The sequence below is a fragment of the Cyrtonyx montezumae genome, unplaced genomic scaffold (genome assembly GCF_038088225.1).
Source record: "Cyrtonyx montezumae isolate F1298 unplaced genomic scaffold, pur_monq_1.0 scaffold_3, whole genome shotgun sequence".
Taxonomy (NCBI): Eukaryota; Metazoa; Chordata; class Aves; order Galliformes; family Odontophoridae; genus Cyrtonyx; species Cyrtonyx montezumae.
Genome location: NW_027072034.1, coordinates 148,579,838 through 148,606,390, shown reverse-complemented (window position 1 = coordinate 148,606,390; position 26,553 = coordinate 148,579,838). Strand labels below are relative to the sequence as shown.

Below are 26,553 nucleotides of genomic sequence, written 5' to 3'. Positions count from 1 at the left end.
GGTGGATTCCAGCTAATTATTCCCACTGATCATGGATGCCTGGGCATCCTGGCCCTGGGGCATGCATTCTAGTTCATTGGCTCTGGGATGATCCACCAGACCCAAGCTTGATGGGGCTAAAAGATAGGGTTCTTGGTTGTGAAGATCTTTGTTACTTTGCCATATTTTAACAGTTTTACTTGATACAATATCAGTCAATAGCAATGGAAGAAAAAACAGAAACATATTCATGGGTAACGCCGCACTCAAGACTGCTTTAAGTGTATACTAACTTCATTTGCTAGAAGGAAACGTAATAGATGATGTGAAATTATAATTCAGAGAGAAAAACTATCATAGTTTTCCATACTTTGTGTATCTAGAGGGTTTCTTTAATTCATATTTTTAAATGATATAAACGACTTCTTTCATAGCACGTGGCCCATGTTATTAAGTATTGTCTTTTAGGCATTTGGTATGCAAGCATTCTAGCTGTCAGAAATACTTTCATGCACTTATTTTAAGAGCATTAGTTTGAAAGATGTTTTAGAGACATGATAAAACTGAAAACATGGTTTTCCATGTGGTCCCATCTGATTAAATGTATTTGCAACCAACTGCACGTTTGATTTTACAAAATACTTTCACTTTAGTTTTTTAAATCTGAAAATTTTTAAGATCATAATGACTGGTATGAGTTGCACAGTCATTCATCTCAAAATGCCCCTTCATCTCAAAGTACTTACACTCTTCTAGGTGGCAGCATTTGACACAAGACAGACCATTGCTCTGCTTCCTGCATGCCATTTCCTCAGTCCCAGCATGTTCCCAATGAACTCTCACCAGACTGAATTGTTCATGCCTAGTACCTGCACACTGGAAGCAAATCACCCGTTGACACCCTGCTTTTTTTATAACTCTGTGTCTGATAGAGACTGAAAAGTTCAGCATGGTCACTTAAGCTACTACCTAATGTCACAAAAGCTGTAGGATAGCCCAATTTCACCTTATCAGCACTGATTATACTGCAGAATCAGAAGTGAATACGCTGCCAGTAGTGGTTTTCACTCCACCATACCCAATAGAAGAGATATTATACCTCTACTTCACTCAGTTTCCTTTTCTTCAGCCAAGGTGCTTGGTAGCCCTTCTTTCTGCCAGCACCTCTCCAGCTCATGTTCAACTGACTTTCCAGATGGTCTCTGTCAGTGTGTGGCTGTTTCTTGCTCCATGGTGTATCATTCTGCATCAGACTATGCTTATAGAATGAGCCATTTGCTGACACAAATGAAGACTTCTTTGATCCTCTTCACCATAACAAATGATGGAGATCAAATGGACATTGGAACTGGCTCTCAAGTAGTCTGGAGAAAAACTAGATGTTGTATATTTCTCTCCTCCTTCTTCCTCACTTCTCCCCTCCCAGAAGAGGAAAAGATCTGAAGAAAAGGAGAACAGGAGCTGACTTCTTTCTTTTATGGATGTATACTGAACTGAAGTAAAAAATCATCCCAACATAAGTCATGTTGTCTAAAGTAAGAGTGTCAGGGCACTGTGCACCTCTTTGTCTTGCTTTGTTTTCCTTCCTCAGTTTTCCAAGGGTTTCATAAGCTGTCACTCCACATGGACGGTCTGAAAAGGTGAATCTTTACAGTATGAATAGCCCCTACTGTTTGGTACAGCTGACAACTCTGAATTCCTACTTACAGGGTCTAATAGGTAGACAACCATCTTGAAATATTGAGCAAATCCACCGGCATTGCTGCCAACAATGAAGTGTAAAAGTATACGATATTTTGCTTCCCGAACACAGATGCAGTAATTTAGCTGTGTGCTTTTACATTTCTACCATAATAACATATGTGAAAGAAATGTGTATATTGGATAAGTACTGAAATAGTAGTGTTGCGTAAATGCCTGCTAAAATGAGTGCATCTGGAAACTGTGCAGAATTCAATAGTTCAGTTATTTAATGGTTACTTCAAAGAAAGCAAATTCAGAATCCAAATTAGATTGGCATAGATAAAATGTTCTCATTTAAAACAAAATGTTTACTACCTTTTCTTTTTATATTTAAGTAGAATATTGAAACAAAATCTCAGAGCTTCTCCACTGGGCATGTTGGGTGTGATTATGCAGTGATTTTCTTCATTCTGGTGAATCAATAAGAATTTTAGAGGGTGCGAGTAAAATGAATCCATTAGAGTAGCTCATACACATTTTAAACGTTCGTGAATCTCACTTAGATTAATCCTTGAATACAGAGCTTCAAGCAACATTTTTGGGGGTGTTTTAATGTTTGATATGTATCAAATAGTTCCATATTTTCTTTGAAGAACTATCATGACACTCCAACAGTAACAACTGGTAAACCCCGTGCAAGTAGAACTGTGATAAACCAATAAAGTTCTGACATCATATATCCTACAAATATTGGCCTACTAGAGAAAGTGGAAATGTATTAGAAATCAGTCAATGTGTTTCAAAAACATTGCCAAAGAGTTAATTGGAAATTGAGCGCAGAAGCCATGCTGGCAAAGTATAAAAGTGTCGTACAGAGGTGAACAGCCACAAAAAAAAAAAAAAAAAACCAGCTTGCATCCTTGATGGAAATGCTGGATTTGGCAAATGGAAGGAAGTACTGCTAAATGGTTAAGGAGAAATTTTCTTGAGAAAATAAAAATTTGTATCAGCATTAAGGCTGCATTTCTGTGCCCTTTTAGAACTAGCCTAATCTAATTGTTGAATTTAAAATGATAGCTGAAAGCCTCTGAGAATTCACTGGCATGTGGCCTCAGCACTTCCAAGCCAAGGCAGTAGCTATCTAAAGAGCAAAACTACCATCTAATGTTCTGACTCAGTTTTATAAGTATTCTCCCTGCTGCTCTGTAGATGTTAATTCCTATCCAATATGGACAAAGATGACATGTTATGAAGTACAATAAATCTTCCTAATATAACTATCAGCCCAGCTATTTTCCTGAAGAGCACTGACAAGCTTATCTTAAATAAATCCCTAAAAAAGCTCTGTGAAATGATTAGAAGTTGTATTTTTACAATAATGCCAGAAGATCAGTAGGTTTACACACTGATCAATCATTTATACTCTAGTGAGCGGCTGGCATTTGAGAATGCATCTGCTCATCAATCAGCCACTTCTCACACAGGTTAGATATGGTGAAGTTGTACTCAGACACCAGTTTTGATACAAAACTGTTGCATAACTGCTAGGTAATGTAGACATTGGCATAAGCTGATTGTAGTTCATATTTCAGAACAATTTGTGTGTCAGATCCTGACCTTATGATCACAATCAAATTACCAAGGTGTCATCCTCTTCATTTTCTGATGGCAAGTGGTCTTGCATGTTGAACATCCACACTCACTATGGCACACTATATGCTACTTTGATTGTTTTTCTCATACTCTGAATCTTCACCTAAAACCAGTCATGTTAATCCAGCACTGTCCAGCACGTGCTAAACTTGTAACACATTTTGTGCAATAATAATTCAGAATATTCTGTAAAGCTCAGTATAGTATTGAGGTTACAGTAATCATCCTGTTTTAATAGACGTATAGTGATTTTCAGACATAAACTGAAGTTCTCCTCAAAAAGTTGCAGAGAGATAAAGCCATATATAATAGGCATTCATAATAAATTGTGGGTTTTGTTCCATTTTCTCTTCCCAACAGATTTCATGGTCTGTGCCTCTCTTCAACCTCATTTCTCTTTCTTCCTCTGCTTTCATACAGCACATATATTTGTACCCCTTTTGCTTAAAAAAATTCTTTATTTCACTTCTATTTCAGACCTTCAACTTATATAATCACAGCACTAGGTATTTTCTCAATTTATATCTCCCTAATTACAAGGGGAAACAAGATATTATCATCACTCAAAAGAATAAATAAATAAATAAATAAACAAACAAACAAGGAAGGAAAGGGATGGATTTTTAGCATATTTTGTTAGTGTATATCTAGTATTACATTCTAAACCCTAACAATACACGTATTATAAGGAGTGCTGTCATTCTTAGCCTACCTGGGAAGAGGAGGTAAATGTTATCATAGAATAAGTATACATGGGTTGTGTTAGCTATCACCCAGATCAAAGCACTCTGCACTGACCAATTCCTTGTGCAGTAATTCATCACTTGTTCAGTCCAATTAACATATCATGCCCTTTTTCTAACAGTCAAATTTGTGAACACGCTGGTTTGACAGTTTGAAACATTTGATAATTTTCATTTCTAAATCATCAGTTCCATGTTCTATATGCACATATTTGATGAAAATTGACCAAAAATTGAATCCAGAGAGTGACTGGTATCAGAAATATGTAAATATGTTCCGCTCAGCTGATAGCAGACAGATGCCAATAACAGAAAAATATAGATCTTAACCCTACACTGACAAACAATCTCACTAGAAAGACTCAGAGATTAATAAAGAACATATCTACATATCCAAAGTTAAACATGATTGGGATTCTTTAGACTCTTCACCTTACATAGCTAATACTTATTTCTAGAATTCACCTAGACTTGTCATTCAACTCTCCGAAAATTGGGTTGTCAGTGTGGAATATCAAACAACCAAGAAGTAAATCACCTCAGGGTCTCCTCCAAAAAGCAGTAAGTGCTTGCTCCTACAAGCCTGTCCCTGTAGATTGGGCATATGATGAAGGTTGGAGCAGTGTGAATACATTAGGAGACAACTGATCCATTTCAGCAGTACTGTGCAGAAGAGCCAAAGGTTAACTTTCAATAGCTTGTATCTACCTTGGGAAGTACAGCAGTCTCTGCATTTCCGCATGTATCAAATTAGGTGAATTAACCTATATTTGACACTTTCTTCTTTAAGGTTTCCAATAAATTCAGTCTCCAATGATTATGATCTTACTTTGTTTCCCATTTTCTAGTGATGGTTTAGCTCCCAGTTCACAATGTACATAATGAGATATTTAAGATAAAAATAGTCCTCCTTCAATGGACTACTTTCTTATTTACGTTATTTAATTCCAATTGACTCACATTCTCATTTAAATAAATAATTTGTACTTTAGCAATTGCTTAAAGCAATAGAAGGCTGGCCTTCATCCTTACAGGATGGCATTTTTATTGTGGCTTGTATAAAGAAAATGGCAGGTAAATCAGCCAAGACACTACAGCAGCCAAGACATACACTTGCACACTGCACCACACATTTAAATAAGAAAACTGAAGAAATTGTGGTTCCCTAATTCATTTTTCACTATGTTCAGGTTCTGGGATTAAATTCACATACTTTCAGAGCTGGTAGCAAGGGTGAAATTTTTGATCATTATATCTTCCTGTCCTCAGGAAAGTAGGACTTTTTCAACATTTTATTCTGCAGATAATCAACAAATTCAGAATTCTGACTTGAATTCAACATCTCATTGATTCCTTTTAGCACAATGGGTACCAGCTGGATCTCAAACCAAGAGGAACCCCATTATGGAACTCTTCAGCAGTTTTTTCAAACTGCTAGTTAAATGCAGTTTTCAAGAAACAAAGCTTTTTAATGGATGGATGTTGAATGTAATGCTTTGCCTTAATTGGATTTTTTTATGCTGGCTCATTTCATTTTCATATCTTAATGCATATTTTTCAGTCAGAAAAAGATTTCTGTATGGAATTATGTTGCTTATCTTTCCACCTGTTTAGTAATCCTCTTCCCTAATAACTTTTAAACTCATCATGCAATTTCAACAAAACTTGACAAAAGCTTGATATCTTAAAAACATTCAACTCCCAGAAGTGTTCTGAAGATCAATGGCTGGATAAAAGAGAGAGCATTAATGAGTGATCCCACTAAGGGAAAGCCAGGAGATTCAGCGCTTTACAGCACTTGGCTGGCTGAGTCAGCACAAATCTCTTTTAAAATATACTGCACTGCCTGCCTGCTGTTTCATTATTGGCTCTTATGCTAAATCAAGTTAGGCAGGGCATAGGAAAAATGTTGCAAGTATTTATATGCCTGTGTGTATACATATATGTATGTATGCACTTGCATATATAAAATGGTAGGGAATATGTAATGAAACAAAGGGTCTTGTTGGTAAGAGCATATAGAGGACATCTGGAACATGTGGGAGCTATAAGAGCACGGAAAGTTTGGGGGCTCCAAGGGGAGTTGGAAATGCTAGTGAAGGATATGAGTCCATGAGAAAGACAACTATCATAGTGAGAAGGTATGTGGGTGCTAGTGAAATCAGAGTGTTGCCATGGAAGTGTTATCTGGCCATGACAAAGGAGCTATATTGTGCTCAGGACATACAGAAGGAGGTACATGCTGCTAATTGAAAATCAGACTCCATTAATCCATTGTGCTGCATTGGGCTCATTTAAAGCTGGCCAATAAAAAGGCTATTCAAACATCTAAATAATTCAAAAAGTAGCTAATGGAATATTTTGAATTAACTTTAAAGAAATGAATACCATAGGAAGAAATGGGGATATCACTTTTCAAAAATCTGTAAAAATTCTGTTTTGATTCAGCACCAAACTGTTTCTTCTACTGCTTGCTTCAGCCATCAAACTGAAAAAGTAGTTATTTACATAACAGTTTTACTTTAAAATATTAGCAACACAGGCATGGTCATTACCTTTTGCTACGAGCTTAACTTGTATGTCCCAAAACGTTCCAGGGAGCCAGAGCTGCCTATTAAATTCTGGCTGATAAGATCTTGGGCTGTGCCTCAGAGATTTGTTTCCTTGTTCATCTGGAGAGAAACAAGGTAGAACCAAGCTACCTGCCTCCACAGATGGTAATCTTCCTAGGAGATACTATCATTGCAACAGCCATTATAAGAAACTTTTCTGAAGGTCGATGCATACAAAACAATCGATTCTCATCTGCAGATTACATTTTGAATGTGCCAAATGCTACCACAGCTTACGCGACAGGTTTCAAGAGACAAAGTCTACAATACTGATTGAAGTTATGATGTTTACTGCAGCTGACAAACTCAATGGGCTGTGCCTGAAGAAATTCTTCAATCTTCCAGAAAATGGATATTAACTCTTTCTAATGAGCAGTAGGCAAGTAGCACCCACAGTATAACTGTTTTTTAGGTAAGAAAAAGCTGTATTCACAAGCCCCATCAATCAGCACTTTGCTACAATTACCTTTTAAAAAGAGAAAGATAGAGAAGAGCTTGTCTAGAAAATCCAGCATTCTGAGGAAGCAGCATTTTTCTTGTTATAATCAAGGAAAAAGTGGAGGAAGGCAAGTACCATTAACATTCATCCAAGCAGCTCTGCACTGAGGCTCCAGGACTATGCTGCGCCTAGCTCCTCTGCCCAGGATTTGGTCACCTTTGACACCAAACCCATGCCCAGTACCTCACGTAGACAGCGCAGGGTAGGAGTATCTGAGACCTCCATCATTCAATTCCTGCTGACTGTGGCAAGTTACCATAGTCTCTGCAGCAGTGTGAGAAAGGCCAACATCAAGTCCAGTCATCCTTACTTTAATGTGCCCACTGAAAACACGAGGACTGTTTCCTCTTCCTGAAATAAAAATCTCATTATCCTCTCTTCAGCTGACAAACCCTTGAAAACTTTCAGTCTGATGATAACTCCCTCTCTAAGTATCGAGAAAAACATGGGTTGGATGCAAAGTTGCTATTACACAGAAAAAAAAGAAGAAAAAAACTTTTTAATTCTATCACTTTACATGCTGAGACAGTTTAAGCAGTGTGTTGGATGTGTCTGATCTTAGCTTGTGATAGGGTATTCCCTTCTTGTTCTCAAGCTTGGAAGGGAAAGACACAGTAGCACTGTGGGTAGGGAATTTGGAAACACTGCTCCCTGAAGGTCCATGCTTAGTCCAGGCATGGAGGCAATGGGCACCTATTCCAGTGCAGCCCTATCCCAGTACTGAGCAAGAAGATGAGGCTCTTCAGTATAGCACTGAACTGACAAGGCTTGCCTGAATGTGCCCTGGTCTCAGCATTTCAATTCCTGAATGTTTTTTCCCTCCTCTAATTGTTACTGAGATGCTACTTCCACTTGGAAAGGAGCACAGTGCATAGGTCCCTTGAGTCATAATGACCCACAGATGCAAGGCTCAGGTCTTTGCAGCCACATAACTGCATTACTGCATTACTGCATTGCAGTCAGAGCTTATAAGCCCTGTTGATCTGCAGGATTTCACAGAATCACAGCATCAAGGAATCCCAAGTGTTGGAAGAGACCTCAAGAGATCATAGAGCTCGGCTTCCCCTGCTTAAGAAGGTTCCCTGCAGTAGGTCACACAGGTAGGCATCCAAACAGGTCCTGAATATCTTCATAGAAGAATAATCCACAGCATCTCTGGACAACCTGTTCCAGTGCTCCATTACCCTCACTGGAAAGTTCTTACACATGTTAGTACAGAAATACCTATGTTCAAGTTTTAGGCAATATTCCTTGTCCTGTTGCTACACACTACCGATAAGAGTCTGGCCTCATCCATTTGCTTCCCACCTTTAGATATTTATAAACATTGATCAGATCTCCACTCAGTCCTCTTTTCCCCAGGCTGAACAGACCGAGGTTACTCAGCCTTTCCTCAAACAGATGTTCCAGATCCTTGTTCATCTTTGTGGCCCTATGCTGGACTTCTTCTTTTCTGATCCTTACTTTTTGAACTGAGGAGCCCAGAATTGGATGCAGAAGTCTAAATGTGGCCTCACCAGAGCAGAGTAGAGAGGAGGGATCACCTCCTTCAACCTGCTGGCCATGCTCTTTTGCAAGCTTTCCTGCCCTTTCAGAGGAAAGCATCTCCGCAGGGTCCTCTGGGCTGTGTCCCTTGCATGACACAGAAAACCTTGTGTCCCTCCCGATGCTCTGCTCCAGCAAGATCTTGCCTAGCCCTTTGCAAACAGAAGAAATATCACTGGGTGCAGGAAAGGGAGAAGCAACTCCATGCAACTCATAGCTACCAATGCCTGTGCTCAAAATGAAGACAGCGCAGCACTGTGATTTTCCTCAGATTCACTCCAAAAGCAGAACAGAGGAGGCTGGAATCAGCCCTCACCTTGAAGCCAGAACAAAGGACTGGGGAGAAGAGAGATTATTTTTGATTTCATATGACTTTGGACATAGCAAATAGCTCTGTAGTTCCTCGGTTTCCCCATTTGTCCTGCATAGGCTTTGGCACACTCTGCTTGCTTCCATTATGTCCTGCAAGGATTTTTCAATTAATGCTTTGAGACAGTTGGAGTTCTTCATGAGGAAGATATGATAAAAGTGCATATTACCATAAAAAACAATTTGTTAAAAATAACTCTCATGAAAAGTCTGTCAGATTGAGAAAGTTGAAAAGAAGTGCTGTTTTAGTCAAGGTGCCAGACTCTGTACTTTAGTGTGCTTCATACTTTTTTCACTTATGCAAGCAACAACCTCCAAATCTGTGCTGTACTGGGAAAAAAAAAAAAAAAAAACTGCATCTCATTGATCAGCAGCATCAGCAGGACTGTTTGTGTTGTGAAACTTCAGCTGCTGTCGTAGTGCTTTTGGCTGAGCTACTTGAGAACTGCAGCAAGAAGTGCTCACCAGGATGTATACAAGTAAAATTTGTGCAGTCGCTCTGATAGCTCAGCTTTTGTTTGCCATATTCATGTCAACCATCAGCTCACTCACAGCAAACTTCAAGAAAGTCCAGAAAAAAAATAAAAGGTTGCAAGGATCTGTTTGTGCAGAGGTTTTATCTGTGTGGCTTCACCTCATTAGATGCAAAGTTTTTTATTTTTCTCTTTCCTCTGAAAGTTTCCAGTGTTTGATCAGGAAGAAGAAAAGAAACTTCATGCCACATGAAGTTAGGGACCATCCTCTCAAAGCAAACAGGAATAGCAAGCAAATTGTGGATCAGATCAGAATAGCAGAAGTAGCAGGTTGTCCTGTGAATAGCACGTGCAGAAATCAAACTCTGTCACCACTGAAACCAAGAGAAAACGGGGATCTAAATTCACTGAATAGCACATTCATTCAGAGGTTTCCCCACTCTCTCAGTTCTACTTCAGCATATAGGTCATGCTGTGATCACTGGAGTTTCATGATGAAGGGGATGAATGAGCAGTGTGAAGGTGTACTCCTGACAAGGCACTGCCCCATCCATCAGAGTTGCCTCCCTCCCCTGGTCATTATTACTTCCCATTGCTGGACAGAGTTGTGTCTGTCACAAATTGAGGGTCCCAAGTGCATTCACCTGGATTTCATTGCAGGATGACTTCATGGCTAGCATTTTAGGAACAATTAAAAACTCACGTTTTCAGAGTTTGTTGTAATATAAGTTCATCTGTATTTTCTTAAATGATGAGAAAATATGAATAGTTTGAAACCAATCATTTTCAGTTCAAGGAAGTATGGCTTTTAATCTAAACCAATATTATTTTTGTTTTGATGAGAGGAGAAGCTGCTTTTTCCTAACACAGCAGCAATATGGAAGTAAAATTTTGCTCTGGTGAGGGAACTAAACAAGGAAAATACGCCACAAGCCTATTTATCTTCTGTATACACAATTTTAGTCTCTGTTAAAATATATAGCCTCTATTAGCAATGAATTTGTTGTGACACAGTAAGGTGCATTAGATGCTAGCCTGGATGGTCTTATTAATGATGAACATTGTATGGAAGCTGCTCTAACAGCTCATTAGTACCAAATGAAGGTAATTCCGTTGCTCACCTCACCATGTACCTCTGTCCCTTGATTCAAGCCCAGTCTTCATGGTTTGTGGCTGTGGTGCTGCACACTCAAGCTCACAGACCAGAAAACGTGAATATATTTGAGTTGTGTTAGCTCACAGAAAGGTCCCACGATCTCCAGCAGCACCAGGATGTGATGGCACAACACATGGTCTTGGAGGGGAGAGGAGGAATGGAGAGTAAAACCTCCTCTTGGTAGCAACAAGCTGTTGGATCAGCACAGCTGCATGTTGACCAAGAGCATAACATGACTTAAGTGTATTATTACACCAATATGGAAGGAACTTCATCACAGTAAAGGTGACGGAGCAGGCTCTAAGGAGGTTGTGGATTCTCCTTCTCTGGAGATATTCAAGACCCACCTGGATGCCTACCTCCATAGCCTGCTGTATGGGACCTGCTTTGCAGCGGGTTGCAGGGGGACTGGATTTGATGATCTCTGGAGGTCCCTTCTAAGCCCTACAATTCTGTGATTCTGTACCAGACACTTTGGCACATCCTGAAGTGAACATTACTTGGTCAACAGCAAATTGAACCTGAGGCAGCAGTATGCCCTGGCAGCCCAAAGGGCCAACCATACCCTGGGTATGCACCAGGCCCAGCACTGCTAGCAGGGGAGGGAAGGACTCATCCCACTCTGCTCTGCACTGTGCAGCCTCACCTCCTGCACTGGGTGCAGTGTGGGTGCCACAACATCAGAGGGACATAAAGCTACTGGACAGCATCCAAAGGAGGGACACAGCATGGAGCTGTGTCAGGGGAGGGTAGAGGTGGTTAGGGAAAGGATCTGCACAAGAGGGCGGTGGGCACAGAACAGGCTGCCTAGGGCACGGCCCTGAGCTACAGGAGTTCAAGGAACAATCTCAGATACAGGGTTTGAATTTTGGGCAGTTCTATGCAAAGCCAGGAGATGGACTCAATTATCCTTGTGGGTCCCTTAGAACTAGTGATAGTCACTGATTCTGTGATTACAAATTGTGAAGGAGGTATTGCCCAGCTGTGCTATTTCAGATGAGGCACATTAGACTTCCACCCAGGTAGCTGCACAGAGCGCTTCCAGCATTCACACTTGCTTGCATTGAAAGCTGCAGTGCCAATGTGTGAATGAAACTAGGTCATTCTTCTGCAAAATCTAAGTAAGGCATTACTAACACATCCGTCAGCTAGCAAGGTCACGATACATTTTGCAAACTGTTCATTAATTCTGCACAAAAACAGTGACAGTTACGATACAGTTTCCACAGCTGGGGTGAAAAATGTCTCGTATGCAAACAAACAGCATCTATCTGGCTTGGGGATTTACCACCCTTTCCTTAAAATAAATGAAATGTGGATGAATGTTGGAGATATTCACTTGAACTTTTCAAAACAAGCCAGTAATTACAGCTATTAATCCCATTTTAGTTTAACTTTGTGAGTTGTGAAACACTTTTCAGCATTATGGAACAGACTGTCTGATCCACTTGGGAGCTGATATAACTCTAGAGGAATAATTATTTCTTTCTGAGACATATTGTCCTGTCTCAGAAAGGTACATAAATTCAATAACTTTACACAGGAAACTACACTTGACTTTGCCAGGTCAGGGGCAGATCTGGACGCAGAATAAGGCACCTATTTTCTGTGGGTGGATGGAGCCTTGAAGTCCTCCATGGAGGGGAACATCCTGGCACAGAATGTGAGCCTGCCCTGCTAAAGCCACCGGGAGCTTCTTCATTGAACTAAAGATTACAGGATCAAGTCAGCATTAAATTCCACTCAAAGAGGCAGAGAGTTCAGCCACATCATAAGGACATCATTATCTGTTCAATGCAGGCAGGAGTTAAGTGTGCTTTATAATCACATCTTTCTTCAGCATCTGTCTTTAGACATGCCCTACCTGAACACAACCATTGCACAATGGTACCACACCATTTAGTAGAGCCGATTTCCAACAATACTCAGTATCTCACCAGCAGTCTTATCCCCATGTTCAAACTTCCTTGATCACACAAAGAAAACTGGGATATACATAAGGAAATGTACACAGTCACTCTGGAGCTCACAAATTATGGTTTCAGCATAGTATGCTTGCTTTTCTCCTGTTTAAAAAGGATGTATGTAACAACACTACAGTACTATGGGGTCTGGAACACAAGTCTTATGAGGAGCAGCTGAGGGAGATGGGATTGTTTAGTCTGGAGAAGAGGAGGCTCAGAGGAGACCTTATTGCACTCTACCACTTCCTGAAGGGGGGTTGTGGTGAGGAGGGGGTGGGCCTCTTCTCCCTGATAAATAATGACAGGACGAGAGGGAATGGCCACAAGTTGTGCCGGGGAAGATTTAGATTAGACCTGAGGAAGCATTTTTTCTCTGAAAGAGTGGTCAGGCACTGGAATGGCCTGCCTAGGGAGGTGGTTGAGGCACCGTCCCTAGCGCTGTTCAAGAAGCGTTTAGATGAGGTGCTAAGGGATTTGATTTAGTAGTTGGGTAGGGATAGTGATAGGAGGATGGTTGGACTAGATGATCTTGTAGGTCCTTTCCAACCTTATGAACTTATGAACCTACTATTACACACTGTAATTAAGTAGCCTAATTACATGATATGTCTCTATGCTGATTGCACAATTAAAAACCACTGTAGAAATTATATGAATGTTTTGAATCACTTAAGTATGCTCCAAAAGTAATGCCTCCTATTTATCTCTGTGGAAACTACAACAGATAAGAGCACAATAGCACTGTTTGAAAGAGCAAATTCTCAGCTACAAAACAGTATTTTTCAGCATAGTCACCGTCATTAGCTATGCATTTTCACCAGTGACAAACAAGGCCTCATGCTGTGTTCCTGAAAATCTGCACCAGCTGAGATGACCCACTGTCAGCATCACCACAGCTGTAATGTATCACAATAGTATCCCATTGTGTCCTATGAGAGAAATGCTGCCCCATCTTATTTGGCACAGTTTGCTGAATAGCAGTGTGGAATGTCACAGGTAAATGTTAAGCCATCTGGGGCTCTATATTCTCAGCCATAGTTTTGTGACACATTCTAGTCTGGTTGCTCCATTGGAGGGACTCAATCCAAATAGGACATTTGTGAGCATACATAAATAGCAAGGAAATTAACAGAGCGGAATTATACCAAGAGTTCTGGACAGAAAACATTGGTGCCATCAGAGAAGCTGGAGAGGATAAAGACAAAGCTGTGCTGAGGTGTTGGTAGATGCTGTGGTGCAAGTAGTAGGTTTTGCAGGGAAAGTTGCCAGCATAGTACAAACACAGGCATGCATATACTTTGTCTAGACCACAAAGCACCTGGATGCCCTGCAGCAAAAAGCACAGCTGTCACTTTGTTCCTTCACTGAGGAGGATCTGCAGACGACAGGAGGATGTCCCTTCTGCTGTTAGCAAAGGGCACAGGAGCTGAGTTCCTCACATGGAAAATACCATTTTCTAGAAAACATCTTACAACTATTGACATGAAATTGCAGAGAAGCCATCTTTCACTGGGCACACCTTTGGTCTTTGAAAACAAAGACTTAATTTTTTTTCAGGGCAGCCTGTGTAGCATTTCCTGTAAGCACTAAATTTGCCTGAGAAAATTCCAAGCCCTGGGATATTTCCAGAGGGAAAGGAAATGTGACAGGCTCATTTATTCCACAACTTCCCAAAAAGTCTCACTATGATTACCAGCATACAGTTCATGGAAAACAATATTTTCTTGTTTTTTTGTTTTGGTTTTTTGTTGTTGTTGTTGTTGTTGTTGTTCATCCTGCTTTATTTCTGTTTAAGAACTGGGGGATATTAGTGCACCCATAGGACTTGCGTATATGTTAACAGCCTGACAGATCAATAGCATAACTGAAGCAGAATTAATCATAGGCTCCCCTCCTAGACTAGGTGTTTTTCCAGGGTGAGCCTGCTCTGGGGAAGCCCATTCAGAGTCTTTACAATTCCTCTTTACAAGTGAAAGCAAGAACATTACTTATGCTTTGATAGGCAATGTCTTCAACTTGCACCATAACCATTAGAAGCTCAGCAGATATTTCATGAGATATATAACCTTTTCAAAGCTCTTTTTTTTTATCCTGAAGGCACAAGATAAAGATAGTGAATCTAACTTCTCCATTTTGTTCAGTTTCATGTAAATTTGTTCTGTTTACAGTTCATTTCCCAGTTTCATTTTTCATTCACTCCATAAGACAATTTTGGTGTCTCCTTATATATATCTCCCACTCCATTCTCTGCTTTTACTTCCCTGAACAGCAGGGCTGTTCTATTCAAGTTGTTCCTTTTTCCTCTTCATTTCTTACAGCTCAATCATATTTTACAGTTCAAACACATATCCTGTCTTTTGTTGGCAGTGACTTAAGTTTATCCCCTGTAAGTTCAGTGTCCAGTACCCAGAAAGCAGGTAATGGAGTTCATATGCTGGTTTCAGATATACCATACTAGTAATCCAATGTCAGCTGTATCTCTCTTGGCCAATACTTCACACGTACAGTAGGACCAGCTCTGCTTCTCCTCCTGTCCAACCTAAGCAGAAATAACAAGTTACCAAACTTGAATTATGGCTGATGCATAGTTCTCCGGCAGCATGTGGGGACTTCAGATCTCCTTGATTCAGACCACCACCATTCAGGGATGTAAGCATGCTCCGTGCAGAAGGGCCAGACCTAGCTTCAACCTCACTTGTGCAGGCATAACAATAGAGATGGAGCAGCACAGGCTAAACACGGGAGGACATAAATCCATGTTGGATAATAGTGGTGAATCATTGCACCTACACTGCTGTAAGTCTTGCTAAGTATTGCACCTACACTGCTGTAAGTCTTGCTAAGTAGAGAATGGGCATGGACGTCCCTCATTTATCCATGATGGAAAGCTGTAATCATGTTACCAGATAGCTACAGTATAGGCTTCATTTGATTTTGCCTTGCATCCTTGATATATATCCTCTGCAAGAACATGACCAATGGCAACACACTCACTACCATAGTTCAAGAAGGATTCAACTCCACAAGAAAGTTTCCATATGTGCATGTGAGGTACTTAAGGTCTCAGATTGTCAAGGGAGATCTAGTCAGTACTTTTCAGTAAAGAGCAGGGGCCAGTCAGCTTGTCCTTCATGGGACACACACTTCAGGTGTTCACATTTAATTGCCCAGTGCCACTTGAGATTGCTAAGAATATATGAGTTATCCACAGAGCAGTCTGGGGGTGAATAATATCTGATTATGCCTATTTTCCTAAACTGGCTCTTAAAGGAACCTAGAGGGTTAACTTTGATTGGATTCCTGGTTTTTATGAACACTGCAACCTTCCTCTGAGTGTAAATGAAACTGAAATACAAAAGCACGTCCAACTCGACTGTCAGAGTAGAGCCAACTGAACTCTGTTGGTATATGCATCTTCACATCTAGTTTGGACTCTCTTGGTACAACTATATTAATAATAACCATGGACATGGAAGGGGCTGAAGCACAGTCCAGGTGGCTAGTAGTGTACTGTTGGCACATCATTTATCAGTTCATTCTGGTTACCAGTTTCTGGGAAATGGCCTGGGAGATGAGAGGTCATTTGGAGTGGAGGACACTCTTAAGGGAAGAAAACCTAAGTGAGATGAGAACATGCATATTGTGTGCACCACTTGCCCTCAGGACTAGAGAGCAGGACTTTGGCCTCTTTCCTTTCCTTGTGTAGATATAACCCCAGGTCTTACCTTGAAAACCTGCTCTGGCATGCCATGTAAATCCTTTCTACATTGCCACAGTCTCTGCTGCTAGGCTTTTCTTGTTGTTTCTACCATTTCATTACCCACTCCTGCACCCTCCAGTAAATCATCACACATATCCTCTTGTTTAAGCTCCTGTTCAGTCCCTCCCAGCAATGTGAGTGCAGTGAACAGAAGATTCTCACCCCACACTACTTCATCACATTGAATACACACTGCTTATAGTCTAAATTCATCTCTCCTGCTGGAACTTACCTTTCTTTACTTAAATATCTGACAGCATAAACATTTACCTGATCTTGCTCTTGATCTTGGCTGTTTTCAGAGTTTTTTCCTTTGCAGGGTTCCCATGTTATCCTCTTGGATAAAGGAAATGGACATAGAAAATATTTCGGTATGTCTATCAAGCTGGCCTGGAATTAGAAAAACAAATGTGAAAAGTAGTTGGAAATTGAGCTGAAGAGCAAGATTTTGTGGTTGCATCTGCTTCACTGAATGACAAAGACATTTCATAAGCATAATAACATGTGGAAACCAAGTTAAATTAGGCATCAAATACATCTGATAATATATAGTTACAAAGAAAATTGAAAAATTGAAAGATTTCAGCAGGCAGTTTTTCAAATGAGAGATGTAACACTCTGCCTGGGGATCCCTGTTTGCTGTGGGGCATTTCTAAAGCACAGGAATGGAGCAGGGGAGTGCATAGCATCTTGCAGCCATACCCTCATGCAAAATGAATTTCCAGATCCAATTTTGAATTAAACAGTGAGAGACCTCTCCTTAAATATTTGCCCTCTGCTGAGTCATCACTGTTGGAGGAGTAGGTTTCTCTCTGCACAGAAGCAGCTCTGGCATTAACATCCACCCTGTGGTGCACTCTGCCCCTCCTGCAGCCTGGTCATCCATCAGTGTCAGTCCTGCTTTGCCCCAAAAATTAGATTAATCTGTCACTCTGGAAGTGATAGTTCAAACTACTTTCAATGCAGAGACAGCATCTGAAGACCCTCTTTCTTCACTCTCTTACTTTATACCTCTGGTTCATGTGGTAGGCCAGGTTTGAATGGACCTTATTTGGATTGCCCAGATTTCCTTAAAACTTCTTCCCCTTCTGGTTCCTGACTGTCACAATACAGTTTCTGCAAGGGATACATTGCACTACTTGCTTGATATTTCATTACCATTTAGCATCCAGATCAGATAGCAAATTGGACACCTCAGCCTGTCTCACTGTTCCACTAGGCAAACTTCCTTCTCAGCATCAAGTCCATCAAATTCCAGATAAATTGCCCCGGTGATTTATTTGACCTATTAACTAAGGAGATTTCATACAGCCCTGATTGATTTAACATGTTTCAGTAGGCAAATAATTCAAAAGGTTCTACTCCCAGAGTAATGTTAGGATATTTTTTTTTACATTCCTGCTATGTAACTAAATTTGGAAATAAGTTTCTCAAACCACATTTCTTGGGTTTCTGTCTTTGCTTTTGTCAGGTTACCTCCAGAAAAATTTTCAGCCATTCCATTGCATGTGATGTGATTTCTCAATATTTCTGTAGAAATCTCCAAATAGGTGAATGCTCCTGAGAAAATTTGTTACTCGAGGAAGCAGATCATTAAATTGCTAAGCATACACCAACCAACCTGGCTGGTATGGGAGTCTAACCACTGCTGACCTTTCTGCTTTTCACTACTCTTCATGGTTCAACAAATGTGTCATATGAACAGATCAGAAATAACATTGTTTCTAAACACAACCAAAAATGCATAAAAAATAAATAATAAAAAATAAAAAATATGATAAGTGGAGATATTTTTCCCCTCTTGAGGCTCCTGCCAACCTTGACATAAGCAAGTATACTTTTTCCAGAAGAAATAAAATAAAATGAAACTTTCATTTTCTCTTTCTAAATAGACGTAATCTTAAGAGGATGATGATGTGTGGGCACAACAAAATAAAATCAGGCTTTATTTTCTTTTAGAAAAAACTATTCATGACTCTAGGAAGAAAAAGAGTTTTCCTAAGTTGTAACTAATCTGAATATTATCAGCTATTCAAGGTTAGAAATACAGTCCTTCCAGACAGGAAGACTATTTTTGATTGTGGAAAATAAGAACTACTTATAAGTCAATGTTTGTTTGTTTTTTTCTTTGTTTTAGACAATAGGATTTACATTTAAATCTTGTTTGCATTATTTTGCTTTATTTTAATCCATTCAAATTCAAAAGTTAACTGCAATCTGGAAAAATAGGTATCAATTTCAGATGCCTCAAGGTTATCTTAATGTCTGCATACTATTATTAATGTACATAATCATTCTGGTTTTCTTCTAAATTGCTAGCCTTCAGGAGAAATGCACTGGAATGTAAAAATTCTCCTCAGATCACAAACAGCAAACAACAAGATTTTCTTGATGTTAATTTGGGAAGGAGAAACGATCTCTAAACATTTTTTTAATATAATCAAAGGGTCTATGCTCAGTTTGATTCCCTGTCATTCCTCAGACTGAAGTGGACCAAAAGCAGCCCCAGTTGTTCATAAGCCTGATACAGCACTTTTTATTCCAGGAAAAATGAAAATCACTTTGTTTTTTCTCCAATCTTAAACTCTGAAAAAGCAGAAAAAGAACTTTTGTGTTGAGGTCAAATTGGGTAGATACAAATCCACATCAAGCAAACATAAAGGCACTTGGGAGCTGAGAATTTACAGACACCAGTGACCTATCCTCAGATGGATTACCTATCCTGATAATCCATTAGTCTAAACTAAGCATCCTAGGTCTTGGTCCTGCCCGAGAGGCACAGTTCTCCCATGGGTGGGGTGAGGACAGTGCAGCAGGGAGCAACCAGTGTTCTGAGACTTGCCTGAGAGACCAGGAACCTTCTGGTAACAGCTGGTGGGGAGGGCACACAGAGAAACAGGCAGTGCTTGGCCAGGGCAAGATCACATCCACTCTCCTCTTAGATTAGAAATGGGCATTGTGTCGGGGCTGGAGGCCCAGCTGTATCAAGAAGACTTCCACTGCCAGGTTCCCCAGGGTTCCCCGTCAGGCTGGAAAGCCAAGCAGATGACGATGGTGGTGGCCACGAAGGTAAGGCAGGTTAGGTGTGTCCCACAGCAGAGCTACAAGCATCCTCCTACTGATTGAAACACTTTCACTGTGCAGTAAATGAGCTCACTGTGATGCTGCTGGTGTCTGTTCAGAAAAACAGCCTGAAAGCAGTAACACCACCAGGTCCCCACTGCCTCTGTTGCTTGCAAATCTGTTTTATGAAGCTCAGTCACTTCAGAGAATGACCTCTTGACCCTTGTGACCATCTATCACACAGAGCAATGTATTTGCCAACAGGAGTATCCAGTTGGACAGTCAATCATTTAATAAGTTTTTCTTCCTACACAGTTTATTGATTTTCTCTTTTAGTAATAGCAAGAGACTATATTGTCAGAGTAGGTGTTCTGCAGCACTTGCACACTTTTCCACATGTAGCCTTTGTTTTATTCTCCTTCATATGATTTCCATCATCCTTTATTGCCTTAGATACACTTCATGTCATCTCTATGCCCCAAAGCATCTCATTTTCTTTTCACTTGTATCTTGATTAATGTCTTCATAAGTTTTGCTTTCCTTTTCTTTCTGGAGTAGTTGCCCTAGAAGGCTCTTTGCTATGAAAACCTAAAATAAAATCATTACTTTCCACTCCTCCATTTCTCTTTGACAATTTCAGGTATTTTTCATCTTGATCTTTCTATTGATTTCCTAATTGTACGCATAAGCAAGGCCTTGTTTAATTGCTGTTGCTAAATCAGATGATTTAAAGGTTCATAGAATCATAGAATCACTATTCATGCACAAGGACCATCGAGTCCAGCTCCTGGCTCCACACAGCACCACCCAAAATTCAAACCCTATGTCTGAGAGCATTGTCCAAACACTCCTTGAACTCTGGCAGCTCAGGGCCGTGTCTGCTGCCCTCTGGTGCAGCCCCTTTCCCTGACCCTGCTGCCCCTCCGCTCCCTGGGAGAGCTGCAGCCGCCATCAGGACTCAGCTCAGCTCCTCTGCTCTGGGCTCAGCAAACACAGGGACCTCAACCTCTCCGCATACATTTCTACCAGATAGAATGCTATATTTTTAGTTACCTAGAAATGTGCTGTTTTGGTATAATTTACCCTTTCCTTCTGATGGATTAATTAGGACTGTTACAGGAAAGTCAGTGTATTTTACCATGGCCAAACTGGTACAGGCTTGCTAGAGGAGCTGCAATTAAGCCTTTCAGTTTTTAGTAAAACAACTCGTTTTCCATTCTTCTGAAAATTCATCACTGAAGCGTTAGCTTTATTGTCTGATACCATTCTCTATTTTCTTTAAAAAATACTCAGTGAATATTTCTGAGTCTCACCACCAGTGAGTGGCACTGCTCAAGGAATAGCTTTGTCCTTTGTAACTCAGCTTTGTATCCCAGGAGCAGCTACAGCAGCTGCTTTCCCAGGAGAGTAAAGTAAAGACAGTACATGAGGGGTCCTGGGGGAAGGAGTATACACTGGGGAGAAGAGGGAAGTTTTGGATTTCTTACTGTGTCGTCATGAGACCAGACAATTACCTGCTGAGCATCTATCGGTAATCTGCATTTTACCAGTAGAGATCACTGGGAACCACTGGGAACCATTTGGAGAAAAGGGCTGAGATCCTGAAGGTTCCCAGAGATGCAATTTAGGATAACACAAGGCACTGCAAATTGAACTGGAGACACATTCCTGTCTTCTCCAAGGGCTGCTCCAGCCACGTACCCTCACAGCATTCAGATTTTCACTTTTCCTTCTATAGTAAGCATATGGAGACTTTGACAATTTTTTTGATCTTTGGGTAAGGGAATCACCATCAAGAAAAAGTCTAGAAGCATCATGCTGGGATATTAGAATTCTCTGCTTATTTCCAGCTTAGCTTTTCTCTCACTAAAAAGAGTCATTTTATCAAAGAAAATTATTAAAGCCTGAAACATCATTCCACGATGCAGTTACCTTCCTGTTGCAGAGCCAAGTGTGGGAATTAATATTTGCCAGTGTTTTGCCATGAGAATGACAGCATGAAAGAATAAAAAATATCTACAACCAGTTTCAAAGAAGATGGGGATTCTAGGTTTACTGCAGGTTACATCATACCCATCTTATTTTGAGCATCTTAGTCCCGTTGAGTTCAATCCTGCTGCAGATTGAAAACATTATAATTGTATTAGGACTCATTTGCCAGATGCAAGGGCACAGCCACAGTGCAGCATGGCTGTTCTGGCTGCAAGCACTGGCTTGTGGAAAGCATGTGCACAGCTGAGCTCACCACCTAAGTGAGGGTGAAGCTTTCTAATAGGCATTTGAAGGATGTTGTTGTTATGCTGGGGAAAAAAATAATCATTTATGTCTGCGGAACATGGGGAGATGGCGAGAGGGACAGGGAGAAAATGTATTTCAGTTTTAAAAAAGCATTGGGCTTCAGACAGAAAAAGGAGCAAAGGGCTCACTGTGATGCGAAGCATTTTGGAGACAGGCCTAAGGAAGAGCTAGACAAGTTTACAGGGGTAAAAGTTTGACTGATGTGTCCATCTTGGGATAGGCTGAGACCTATCAAATGTATACAAAAGTTATCTCTCTTAAAAAAGCATCATGCCATCTTCCTCAAGCACTGCAGATGCCTTCTATCAGCAGCTTGTTTCCAACCCCCACTATTAACATGTTTTGCCTAATTTCCTCTTCAGATGTATCTAGTTTCAGCTTTCAACCATTCATCCTTCCCCACTAGATTAAAGGGCTGTTTTTTCTCCCTATGAAGATAGTTATTCACTGTAATCAAGATCTTTCAATCTTCTTTTTCATAAGCTAGACAAATTGTACTTTCTAAATCTCTCACCCCATTAGGAACCTTCTCCAGTCCTTGGCCCACTTTTGCAGTTCTCTGTGCCTCTCCCAGTTTTTCAGCATCTTCAGTGAAACACAAATACTAAGGCTACATGCTGAACATGCACATCAGCCTCAATTCTGCTAGGGAGAGGAAGGCCAGCTGCTGCCTCTGTTCAGCATCCCACAACTATCCACTCATGGTCTCAGCCTTCTCATCTACAACAGGGCTTGATGTTTCATCTTCTTTTTATTGGCCTCTAAATTCTTTCAGGAAAAATAGCACCTAAAAAGAGCAGCCATTATTTCCCCTTTCTTAGACTTTAACTTTCTGTTCGACTGTTCTTAAAACAGTGTACCCATCGGACCAAGTGTCAGGTCATATGGCTGCATTCTCTTTGTTATTTTACATGGCACCAATTCTTGTGTGAGCTACAGATTTTATCAGCCATGATCTAATGTAGCATCTACTGCTAGTGAATAGTTTTAGGTCTAGAAACAATCTCTGCCCACCCCTGCTAGCCACACCTGTTTAATGACTTGGCTTGTCATCCAATTGTGCTCAGAGAACTTAGTTTTTAATAGTTCTTAATATTTGTTTCATATGGGCTTTATATAACCTACACAGTGGTAACGTTATACCCTGCAATATGAAGTCAAACACCTTGAAATTCTTTTTTAATTATATAAATCCATATTTTCATAAGCTAACTTGAAAGCTGAGACAATAGCAAAATGTTTATCTACCCAGCAGCCTTTAATATTACTGTGTTAGCTCAGCAGGTGGAGGTGATCTCCAGCCATAACAGTAGCAAGCAATGTGTGTATTTATTTACCCTGGCACTCTACCTACCTCATTAGCAGTGCAATTAAAGAGTCAGTTCCAGAGAGAGAAACTCCTTCACTTAATTCACCAAGAAACTTATGACAGTGCTAACGCTGATGAACAAATGTAATTTGTTAATAAGCATGTTTCTGTGCAAACATAGGCATTTGCTTAATGATGATTCCCTTATCCACACACAGTAAGGATCTACCTGTAGCAGAGTTTTACTGAGGCAGCAAGGAGATACTTGGCAATACCCAGGGAGTTTTCTCTCCCACCTGAAATTGCAGAAAGCACACCACCAAGCTGAAGATCTATGTGGACAAAAGAGACAAATTTGGCTAGAGTCTCCAGTGATGAGGATTTTACCATGTCCCTGGGGAGGTTGTTCCAGAGATTGTTCTTACTGTAAAAAAAATTCTATGTCAAGACAAAACCTCTTCCGATGCAACTTGTATCCAGCAGCCCTTGTCTTCTCCATGGAATCAGAGAATGGGTTGGGTTGGAAGGGACATTAAAGGCCAGCTTGTTCCAATCCTCTGTCTTTGACAGGGAGATCTCCACTGGATCAGGCTGCCCAGGGCCCCGTCCAACCTGATCTTGAGCACTTCCAGGAATGGGACATCCATAGCTTCTTTGTGCCAGTGCACCATTCTCGGAATAAATAATTTCTTCCTTAAGTCTAATCTGAAAGTCCCTTCTTTTAGTTTAAAGACATTACACTTTGTCCTATCACTACAGAGTCCTCCTGCAGCTGTCCTGTAGGCCCTTCTAAGTATTGGAAGAATGCAGTGAGGTCTCTTTGGGGTCTTCTCTTCTCCAAGCCAAACAAGCCCGTCCTCCTCAGCCTGTCTTCATAGGAGAGCCCTCTGAGAATCATTGTGGCCCTCCTCTGGACCTGCTCCAACAGCTCTGCATCCTTCCTGTGCTGGAGGCCCCAAACCTGGACACAATATTCCATATGGGGCCTCACAGGGGCAAAGCAGAGGGGGACGATCACCTCCCTCCCCCTGTTGGCCACTCCTCTTTGATGAAGCCCAGGATACTGTTGGCTTTCAGGGCTGCAGTAGCACACTGCTGGCTCATGCAAGCTTTTTGTCCATCGAAATCACTAAGTCCTTCTCTGCAGGTCTGCCTTCAGCACGTTGTGCCGCCTATATTCATGTTCGGGATTTCCCTTGCCCAGGTTGCTGAACCATGAACTTGGCCTTGGTGAATTTCATGAAGTTCAGATGGGCCCACCTCACAAGCTTGTTGAAGTCCCTATGGATGGCTTGCGGCTCTTTCTGAAGAGCTTCTATCCTCTTTGTAGTCACCCTTTAAGTACTGGAATACTGTGATGAGGTTCCCCTGTGCCTTAATACCACAAGAGGGAAGATTTACAATAGCCACCTTCCTGGAATACAGGGGTAGGAAGCAGCAAGTTTGCACTGAAATCCTCTCAAGCAGAAGCATCTCTTCAGCAGCCACAAAAGGCCAGAGTACTTCCTCTGTGTTTTGTGCAGAGTTCAACAAGCCTATGTTTTCAGTGCATTCCCTGCTTTCTATTTTTCTATCATCGGGCATAGATGGTCCTTCTGTGCTGCACTGACTTTCCGGATTCCATGTTTAGGCATCCATCTCTCCCTCACACTGCAAGCTGCTGCTTATTATTTCCTGCTTTGTGAATGCTTGATGGGGCAGCTTAGACACTGCAAAGTGGATGATACATCATCTTGACATGGTTGGGCACAGGCAGCCCCAGAGCACTCTGGATCGCCACAGTCGTGCAACGGTGGGCTATGTCTACACTGACATTTAATTATCCAGATCTTTATGGTTAGTTTTCACAATCACAAATCAGAAAACTCCATCCAAATACCCTTTATTGAATGTTTGAGTACTACTGCGACAGTCTCAGGAAAACTGATGAGTTTTGTCTTTTCTCAGAGTCAGGAACTCCTTAGGCAATCGTACAGATTCTCAAAAACTGCTGAACTGTTATGCTGAAACTTTAAAGAAAAAAAAGTGCAACCAGAGGCAGGAAGAAGTCACAGAGGACTCCAGCCCAAATGATTAAGGCTGTGGGTATGTATAAGCAACCACAAAGAGGGGGTGTGCAAAACGCTCAGCAAAATGCACAGCAGAAATAGAGCTGCTGTTGGGCAGCAGCTGAGAGGAGCAGAGTGGGGTTCCTCCTGCACTCCACTGCTTCTTTCTGCTAGCCAGCTGCAAGCAATTACCTTCTGATAACAAAGCTGCTTTTAGGAGTCCCTTTGTTTAAAGCAGTTATGCAGGTTGCAGCATTAGCTTGCTTTCTGTACAGAAATAGGTAAAATCTGGACCTGAGGCACTCCCACTGAGCTGGATGCCAGTTTTCTTCAGGTTCCTTTGAAATCTGCCTCCCATTCCACTTCAGTGTTTCAGACTAACAGATTTTACTTCTTCACCCATTGCTGCTGAAGCTAGAAGAGATTTTCTGCCTTCACACAAACCAGCAACATGACAACTGTGGACTGCAAGAAGGCTGGCAATGATCAACCCGTTCCTAAGGCTCTTAGGGGACCCAGTCTGAACTGGCTTCCATAAAGAGAACATCCAAAAAAATCGATTTCAGTTTAAAAGCATCCAATATCCTTAATTGCTTTTGAGAAACCTGATCAAGGAGCAGCTCTTCCATCCTGCACGGCCGGTGTGTCCACAGGGAAGGTTCTGCTACTCTGTCACCAAGGCTTGTCCCCAGGTCACTGCAGCTGTGCTGACTATTGCCTGCTGATTTTTGTTGTTTTTATAAATAACTCCAAATTCAAGGTGTGGGGGAGCTTAAGCTAGGCCTTTCTCCCTCTGATGTGAGGAGTAGGAATATCAGACATTGGCTGTTGTGAAGAACAGCATTTTCCTTTTGTCTTCAGTAGACAGATTATACTTCAGTTATGGATTTTCTGAAAGCATTATGTTGCAATTTTGCCTTTGAAATATGCACCTTTTAGAAGCCACCTCAATCTAATTATGTCTTTTTCTCCTGAGAAGATGAGGGATTGCACTGCATCTGAATTGGAGAGTCAGCTGCACCAGTGTCTCATGCAAGCCAAGCTGGATGAGTGCTGGGAAGAGGAGCCAATGCAGTATATTTTACTCCTTGTACTGTTAGCATAAGAAATGGATGCTTGAAGAGAGAGCAGGACTGCCCCCTGAAAAAATGCAGGTGCAAGGATGCCAGGAGGGAGCAGGAGCTGTGACACCAGCTGGCTGCCAGTTTGTTAGGCTCAGCACTCTGTTCTGCTTGTGCCAGTCTGCAACTTCAGGCAAGCTGTAGCTGCTCATCCTAGATTTTGGTAATTACCTGTCTTTGAACATTTTTGGTGATTGCCTACCCCAGGAGAATGTTTTTTTGTTTACAGTAAGAGTGGTAAGGCACTGGTACACATTGCCCAGTGGACGGTGGATGCC

The 26,553-nt window shown here is 41.1% G+C and overlaps 1 protein-coding gene across 1 annotated transcript in view; it reads left to right on the top strand.

The window, feature by feature from the left end:
- The window catches only part of LHFPL3 (LHFPL tetraspan subfamily member 3), a 231,383-nt gene that overhangs the window by 165,396 nt on the left and 39,434 nt on the right, over positions 1-26,553 (top strand). The window lies entirely within an intron of this gene.